The sequence below is a fragment of the Bidens hawaiensis genome, unplaced genomic scaffold (genome assembly GCF_021521415.1).
Source record: "Bidens hawaiensis isolate Kalapana, Puna unplaced genomic scaffold, B.hawaiensis_p1.1 tig00014404_1, whole genome shotgun sequence".
Classification (NCBI taxonomy): Eukaryota; Viridiplantae; Streptophyta; class Magnoliopsida; order Asterales; family Asteraceae; genus Bidens; species Bidens hawaiensis.
In genome coordinates this window covers 140,812-149,723 of record NW_027492246.1, presented here as the reverse complement: position 1 = coordinate 149,723, position 8,912 = coordinate 140,812, and the positions used below count along the sequence as shown (strand labels likewise).

Below are 8,912 nucleotides of genomic sequence, written 5' to 3'. Positions count from 1 at the left end.
AGAATGTCAAACTTACATCCTAACTAGTGGTCGTCTATTGGATTTTTTGCCGGATTTAGGCTGATCGGCATCCGACGATGGCGCCAGTCTTCTGCAACACTGTGTGTACCACTATACTTTTCTTTTTCGCTCTTAATAAGGTTTAAAATCATAGGCTAAACTGCTAAAGGACATCATTTGGATATTGGGCTTCAGAGTTTAGTCCATTAAAAGGTTAGATTTGGACATTTGTTATTAGGTCTCTGAGAGTCTGAGTTAACATTTGAAAATTGAGCTAAATTATATATACTATATTGGTAATGAGTGCTTAACTGAGAATTATTATTTATATTAAATTCATATTTTAAAAATTATAAATATCTAATTTTGTTTTTTTAGGGGTTGGTTTTGAAATATAATTTGGTTCGGTGTCGAAAGTTCAATGGAAGCGATTGAAAAATCTTATAGAGTGCTCGGGATTTAACGCGTGTATAACATTATAAAAAAAATATATAAGAGGGGCGACCACCCTCATCTTTAAGCTATAGGTCCGCTTATTTCTCATATTGGAATCCAAGCACATAGAGAACTTCAGTTGCACCATGACAAGGCTAACAAGTAATACTTATGCCAGTAGCCTGTAGGCTCGTAATAAGTTTACAACTTTAGAACACCAAAAAGGTACTACTTCATAGGCTTCCATCTTCAAATCTTCTGGTTTCACAATCCTCTTTTGGCTGACCAATCCATTTTAGTTTTCGGTTTACGAAGATCACAACCAGAGGTGGGCAAAAAAACTTGGTTTCGGATCAAACCCGGTGGATTTGACCTAGAACTGGTTCCTACCCGACCTAACTCGGGGATATGAACAGGTTTTGGTTCCTCAAAACGAGTTTTTCCCAAAATAGTGTTGGTGGAAAGAATATTTACCAAAGTATTGTTTTAATCACCTGTTAGTTTCTCACTCATAATCTAATAACTTAAATTAGTTAATAACTATTGACTTAATTATCTTATTAATTCTAATTTTCTAAACAATCTAGTTATTTACATTTAGAAAGTAAATCAGATTATTTATGAACGGGGTTTTGGTTCCTCAAAAAAAGGTTACAGTAATTGGATCCAACCCAGACCTGTCGGAACCGGTTCAACCTCTACCCTGTCAAACTTGGACCCGACCTAGCCCAAAACTTGATAAAAAAATCGGCAAACCTAGTCAAAATTGGACCATACCCGGAACCAGTTCTGACCCTAACTTTTGTTGACCATACCTGGACTAAAAGGCCGGTTCTGCTTCCTTAAAATACCCTAATTGTTCAACTCAAATCACAACCAATTAGGTATTAACTTTTGTTTGGTTAATAAGGAAATATAACTAGGACAAACCAATGGATACATTTGTAACAACATGATACAAAAGTAACCTTATTCCAAACAACAATAATACACAAATAAACCATGGCTTATGACCTTATTATACATTTATACAACACAGATCATACGCCACTCCAACAAACCAAACCAACTAGATAGATATGCTGTTTGGAACACCTCTACTGGTCACACCATCTTCCGAATACGGTTTAAGAAGTTCATACGGAACCAAACCCGCACCGGTACGGTTCTTCAAACTAGGATCCGTGTTCCTTGAGTCTATGATAGCTTTTAGCCCGTTTAGCGTTCCACGAAACTCCTCAAACGCCGCCTTTATGGCAGGCTCCGCCTCCCATGCCGGCTCAATATTACCACCAATGTACTCTTCATCCACTGAATGACTCGATAAAACATCCAAAACTGCCATCACTTGTGTAGCTTGAATTTGAGATGGGAAGCATTTCAACAAAACATCCTCGGGACGCTTAATAAATGACTGCCATTCTTCGTCTGTGGGGTCTTCGTCAGGCATTTTGGTGCGGGCAATTGTTGGTCGGTTAGGGAAGTAACCCGCAAAGTCATATTGACCGAAGTTGACTGCGGAATGGTGACCAGATGGCACCCACATGATGGTTGAAACAATACCAATCAAATCTTGTTGGGTTTTGAGTTGTGGCCACCATGCTTCATCTTTTTTATCTCCATGACCAACTGAACGGATTTCATTCCACCAGGCTTGAAGCTCTTCATCGGACTCCACTAGATTCGGTTGTGGGTAATAATGGTTGACATAAGAAGTTGCCCATTGTTTAATGGCATCGTAAATGAGTAAACCATCATTAGCAAACGGGCAATCCTCGATTGTTAGTTTCACACCATGTGGTGCAGTTGGATCTTCAACCGCCATACCCCTAAACAAATTTTTTTATATTATTAGAATAATTTGCATAGTAATAATTTTTTTTTAAATTGTATCAAAATTGTAATACAAGTAAATTACAAGACGAAACATGTAACTAAACCTTATAAGTATTCTCTTTTAAGGCAAAAAGAATACCTGCTAATTAGGTCCGCTGGAAGCGCTTCATGATCAAAGCGCCATAGCTGATCATACGCATCAGAGCAAATTTGCATACAATATCTTCCAGGAGTAAAGGTTGTCTCTATGACACCACCAGCATTAACGAGAAGCAATCGAGCTAGAGCATTAATTTGCATAGTGTAACGGAAATGAGGGAGAAGTAATCGTCGAATTGGGTGCATCTGGCTGAGCTGACGGTTGGTAGCAATTATGTAAGGCTCGGTAGCAGCATGAGTTCTTAACCAGTGGCTTACAAGTTGGTGAATACCAGAATCATGAGCAAGAACATGAGCCTTGGCTAGCTCCAGAGCCATTCACCTGTGGCATCCAACGCGGACGTGTAGACTTGTTTCCACTGTGGTTTACCATCAGACGGTGGATGAGTCAACTCAATAGCTAGCGGCTTTAATATTCCACTAGGAGTTAGGAACATTAAAGTTCTTGAACCATATAGAACTGACCCTTTAAGCTCTCTTGTTTTGTTAACATAAGGTAAAAGCAAATCATGGTAATCCAACAAGAACAATTTCTTTTGTTCTAAAGCCTGCATGAACATAAGGCATGAAAATGTAGTCGTAAAGCATTAGCATGGTTGCAAAAGTCGCGCTCCCAGGTCGGCCGACTGGGGAGTTGCGAGTACTCGGTCTTGGCGGAGACTACTCGGGGAGTATTCGCCTATTCGGACATGGTAAATTATAAGTAAATTTATTTTTGGGAAATTATATATATGTCAAGTATCATACGTCTACTAATATTTATAACAAAATACGTGAATATCAATATAAATAAAAAATATATATCTTTAAATACAAAATTATTCTAGAGATTAAAACTCATTAACAAAAAAATGATTTTAATATTACAGAAATATGAATTACGCTTTACTTTTAATCAAATCGGCTCGAGCTGACCGACTTGACCTAATTATGACAAACGCTGGCCACCTTTAATCGAATCCAAGTAACCAGGCGGAGTTAAAGAAAGTCGCCTCGGCACCATACCTCGTAGCGATTACTCGGCGCTTAGTCAGGATTTTTACAACCATGAGCATTGGTAATCGGTTTTATGATTTTCATTACCTCGTCAAGAGTCATGAAACCTTTAATCCCTTCCTCTACGATCTCATTCGTGATTGCGGATTCAGCCGGCCCGTAGATTTCAGGGTCCAGTTTACTCGTCAATGGCCATTCCTAAATATGCAAACATGTCATAATCATTTACAAAACATCTTATTTAGGGATTATAAGTTAAATACATACTGTAACCAGCTGTATGCTGTAAGGATTGAGACCAGCAAGCATTTGTCTACAAAACTCCTCATCACGAAACCATGAGAACGTGTCTCCTGCAATTCGAACCATCAATTATACGCGAAAACTTAAACAATAAAACCATAGACAAAACCACCAAACATGGCCGGCTTTAAGGGTAGGCGACGTGAGCGTTCGGCCGGGGCACAAAAAATTTAAAAATTTCCGATGATTTATATAAAAAATACACAAAGACTTATAATAACACTATTTTTATAATACTCGAACACCTTTTAGACTTATTTTTTTCTTAAATTGCCCAAAAACTCATAGGCTCATTTAAAATTGAAAAATGACCCATTACTTTAAAATTTAAATTAATCAATGAAAGTTAAATAAATAAAAAAAATGAAACGAATAAGCGGGATAACAATAGCATCGCCTTCGAACACCAGTTTGTAGAAAGAGTTTTGTGAAATTGTAGTTATTCAAATCTTGTTTACGATTCACAACGCCCCACGAAATACTTAGCGGGTTGGCTATAATAGCTATCGAGAATGGAATATTAGAGAGCACAAACTGCGAAAAGTTGATTCAACAATTTGCTATCAAGAATGTTAGGACTTATGTTTATTGCCATAACTTTAATCGTCATTTAAAAAAAAAAGTTTACATTATTTAGTACGTTAAGGCTTAAGAGACATATTTTTTCTAACTTGGCCGGGACACGTGAATTCTTAGGGCCTGCCCAGCCACACCAAAGATACAAAATGGTAACAAATGCTTACTGTCAATGGTTTCAGGGGTCTCAAACTTGATAACAGTGTTTGTAGCGTCAGTAGCTCCTTTGATAAGATTAGGTAAGACACTAAGAATCCCATTATCAAGTGGAGGAACATTAACACCTTCATTATAAAGCAAGTCTATGGATGTGAATAACGGAAACCCCGTCTTTGTCTGTCACAATCGACTCTAGAGTTGGTACAACTGAATGAAGCACCGAGTACAATGTCCTTGCTCCAAACGTAACTCCCTTTATCTCCGAAAAATCTTCGTCTGCTGGTACATAAAACGGGAGCAAAGTTCTGGTCTCCGCCAATGGATCTGTAATTCAACGGGCTTCGTTAATGCTGAACAAAATATCTAATTATAACAGAGAGACAGGTAAGCGGTCAACAAGCTGCCTAGTCACCCCTCTTTTGACGATCTTACTGAAAATAAGTTATAGTTCTTCGGCGCCGATAAGTTGCTGTAATTGTATCAAATATTTGAACTACTTTGAGTAAATCTAAATCCTATGATATTCAATACTCAGTCATCTTAGATCTATATTTAAACAATTTCGTTTTCAAATAAAATATTTCTAATAATTAACTAGCATTCAAAACAATGCATATGGTATAATATAGAATGATATGATACAATGATAGACTTGTACCTATAGAGGACATTTTGCGACCAGTACGACACCACCTAGGGTAGGGATGTTCATTGCCACCGAGCACTGGTCCTGCTAAACTTAAGTTCTGATCCGGAGCTCCAAGATCGTTGTACACATCATAATCATAAATCCTCTCAGGTGACTTACACTCTCCTTGGCCGTTGCCTCGGAGAGATTCTAGATCTTGCTCTCTTAACGACTTCAGTGCGTTAGGAGTTTGCGAGGGAAGGTATGACTACACAAACAAATCGAACAATCATAAGTTCATAACTAAACGTCTACTAAACGACTTAACAACTTCATTATAGTTATTATTTACAAACTTTTGGTACTACCATATTTTAAAGCAACAATTAAGTCCCTCAAAAGATATATAGTTTTCTTAGGGCTGCAAACGAACCAAACGAACACAAACATGGCCTTGTTCATGTTCAGTTTTTATGGAAATAATGCGTTAGCAAACGGTTCACGAACAGTTACCGAACAAGATTTTATGTTCGTGTTTGTTGTTAAGGAAATGAATGTGTTCAGACGGAGCCTAGAGATTGAGATTGATGTGTTTATCAATGTGAATAATGAGAAAGGAAATGGGAACAATGCAAAAACAATAAGAGAATATTATTTCCTATTTTATGTTAGATGTATTAAATTAAAAAAATATAAAATGTTTAGATAAATAAATAAATTAATATTCAAAAACTTTCATGAACAAGAATGAGCATACGTGAATACATTATCGAACGTTCACGAACATAATTGAACGAATAGAGGTTTTGTTTATGTTCGTTTGTTTAACTAACAGAACAAAAATTCTTGTTCATATTCATTCAATTATTAAACGAGCAAACATGAACGATTCTTGATGAACTGTTCCCTGAACGTTTAGTTCATCATGTAGTCCTAGTTTTCTACTAATTATTTGATATGAAAATTATTTTAAAAAAAAGAAAGAAAAGAAGAGGGTCGACCTTGTTGTTGAAAAAAATTCTTTTCTCAGAATTATCATATTTGGAGTGAACCCAAGATTCACATGTGAAGTTAACACCGTTATCAAGAGCAATGGTTTTAAAGAACATCTTCTTGCTATGCTCATTTTCAACCAACACAGCTCCTATATCACCAAAATCATCAGGGACAGCAAAGTCACACTTATATGTGTACACACTAATGTCTAAATTCAATGCATCATATCTTGCATAGGCCTTCACTGTCTTTTGCTTTCCTGTTGCTGTAACCAGAAAATGAAAAATAAAATTACAACCTCGAACACGAACTTTTGTTGATATATCGAAAACATAACTTTGCAAAGCGGACAAAATTCTATATTTTTATAAGAAATCGAGGTGTTAGTAACGTAAAGATTTACAAACATGTGTTTATTATCTCGTATGTCTTATTTATAGATCCAGAAACTTAATTCTAACCCTATGTTCTTAGATTTTTTGTAACTTTTTGAGAAACCAATGTGTTAGTTACATGAATTAGTAGCTTCCATGTTCAAGCAAATTGTTCTTCCTTACTCGCATAAAGTTCGTGTAACAACTCGTGCTTATAACCTTGTATGTCATGTTTTAAATCCAAAAACTAAGGTCTTTAATAGTCCATCTAATTATTAGACTAGAACATAATTTGAAATATGTAACTTATTGAATTGTAACTTCAACTTGTCTTTATTTTGCTTGTCTTGGCCTATTGTTAAGCCTTAATCTTAATCTTCTCTCTAGTATATGTAACCACATATTATGAATAAAATATTTAAGTTGGTTTGATAACTTATTATGGTATCAAAGCCTAAAGTGCTCTGTTGAGCTCTTTCCGATCCCAACTTCTGGCAACGGTTTACACCACCTACTGAAATTAATTAACAGCTTGTTGCCGCCTCAAATTTCTCCATCTAACTTACTTCCACCACTAAAATATTTTCTGCCGACGCACTGTTCCGTCGGCCCACTGTTCGCTTCCACCACTAAAATATTTTCCGGCGACGCACTGTTCCGTCGACCCACTATTCCCCTCCACAAATAAAATATTTTTCGGCGAGGCACTATTCCGTCAATTTCCGGCGACACACTATTCTGCGACTATTCCCCTCTACCACTAAAATATTTTCCGGCGACGCACTGTTTCGTTGAACCACTGTTCCCTACCACCTCTAAAATATTCCGACCGACGCATTGTTCCGGCAACCCACTGTTCCCCTCCACCAATAAAATATTTTTCGGCGACACACTGTTCTGTCAACCCACTGTTGTCTCCACAACTAAAATATATTTTGGCGATGCGCTATTCTGTCAACCCACTGTTCTCTCCACCACTAAAATATATTCCGGCGATGCACTGTTCCGTCGCCCCACTATTCCCTCCACCACTAAAGTCCTTCCAAAGACCCACACGCGACGCTGCCGAAGGCTTTTTTAACAAGATATGTTTTCTCTCACGATCGTCCATCTTGCAAGGGCATATTAGACTAGAATATAAATTGAAATATGTAACTTATAGATTTGTAACTTCTATGTTAATTACTTGTCTTTATTTTGCTTGATCTTGGTCTATTGTTAAGCCTGGATCTTAGTCTTTTTTCTAGTATATGTAACATACACTGTGAATAAAATATTTAAGTTGGTTTGATAAACTTATTACTAATATCAATATAAAATATAAAAGAAAACAAAGGCAAAACGGTTTTATAATTCTAACCTTTAAAATGTCAATTATCATTTATCTTTTGTTGTTTATTAAATGTTTTGGTTAAATGTATGTAGCTTATGACTATGCAATAACATTAAAAGAAAATGGGTATGCATACCATCAAGGTCATTCGAAACGATTTCCAGCAAGAATGACAGTCCTAGAAGATCGGTTGCAACATCAACGACGCCACCAACACTTACACTAGCAAGGGCGGAGCTAATAGTTGGTTGGACCGAGATGACACACTTGACGGTTGTGGTCTTGGTAAGAAAGGGAATTGATATGGCTTTAATACTACCTACATTCGAGGTTGATCTAGCACGGGCTGCATTAGATTTCTTGGTGGATGTGTGTTGGTGGAGGATGGCGGGGGAGTAGGCGGAGGAAGAGGAATGGTTGGTGGTGTCACCGCTAACGAAGGGCTTGCGGATTGGGATTTGGCTGTAAAGAGAGTGAGACCGGTTGATTTGAGACTTCAACATTTGCTTTGTTTCCTTTTCTTACTACTCTCACTCTTGTTTTTGTGATTTAAAAGTTGGAACATTAACCTCTATTTATAGAGGGATATGTGCTATATGCTATTATTGGATATGGAAAGATGAATTTAGGTTTAATTTCACGTGTTTTAAATCATTGTTACATATTTTAGTGTTGTGTCAATGTTCTAGAATACGGCTTGAATGCATTGCATGAAGTATTGAAGTAGAAATATTAGCGTTTATAACTATTGAATATAATATTGTGAATTACAATATGTATCACATGAAGTAATCAACACAAAATGTAGCAATACTAGAAGTTTAATAAGAAAGAACAGACAAAACTTATGTTAAATACTATTGGTGATATCTTATCCACTTTTAGTCTTTAACCCAATTTATATATCTTAACTGGTTGATGTTGAACCATGATCTATTAATTTAACGGTATGGTTGATTTTATCACTTATCACTTACAAAAATAAAATAATGAATTTAAATCATTACAAGTATAAAATTTAAGGGATTTTATGTGAAAAAATTTATTTAAAAAAATAATAAAAGGACACTAGTTGATGTTGATCAAGAAAAACCTAACACAATAAGCAATACTATGT

General features: G+C 36.3%; 1 pseudogene across 1 annotated transcript; it reads right to left on the bottom strand.

Annotated features, from left to right (window-relative positions):
• Nucleotides 1-1,467: 1,467 nt before the first annotated feature.
• LOC143546598 (lipoxygenase 2, chloroplastic-like) lies at nucleotides 1,468-8,304 on the bottom strand (annotated as a pseudogene). Its single transcript, XR_013137614.1, has 8 exons — nucleotides 7,932-8,304; nucleotides 6,094-6,353; nucleotides 5,123-5,360; nucleotides 4,473-4,788; nucleotides 3,694-3,779; nucleotides 3,514-3,624; nucleotides 2,411-2,978; nucleotides 1,468-2,264 (listed from the first exon to the last, which is right to left on the bottom strand). The product of XR_013137614.1 is annotated as a lipoxygenase 2, chloroplastic-like (transcript).
• Nucleotides 8,305-8,912: the final 608 nt, after the last annotated feature.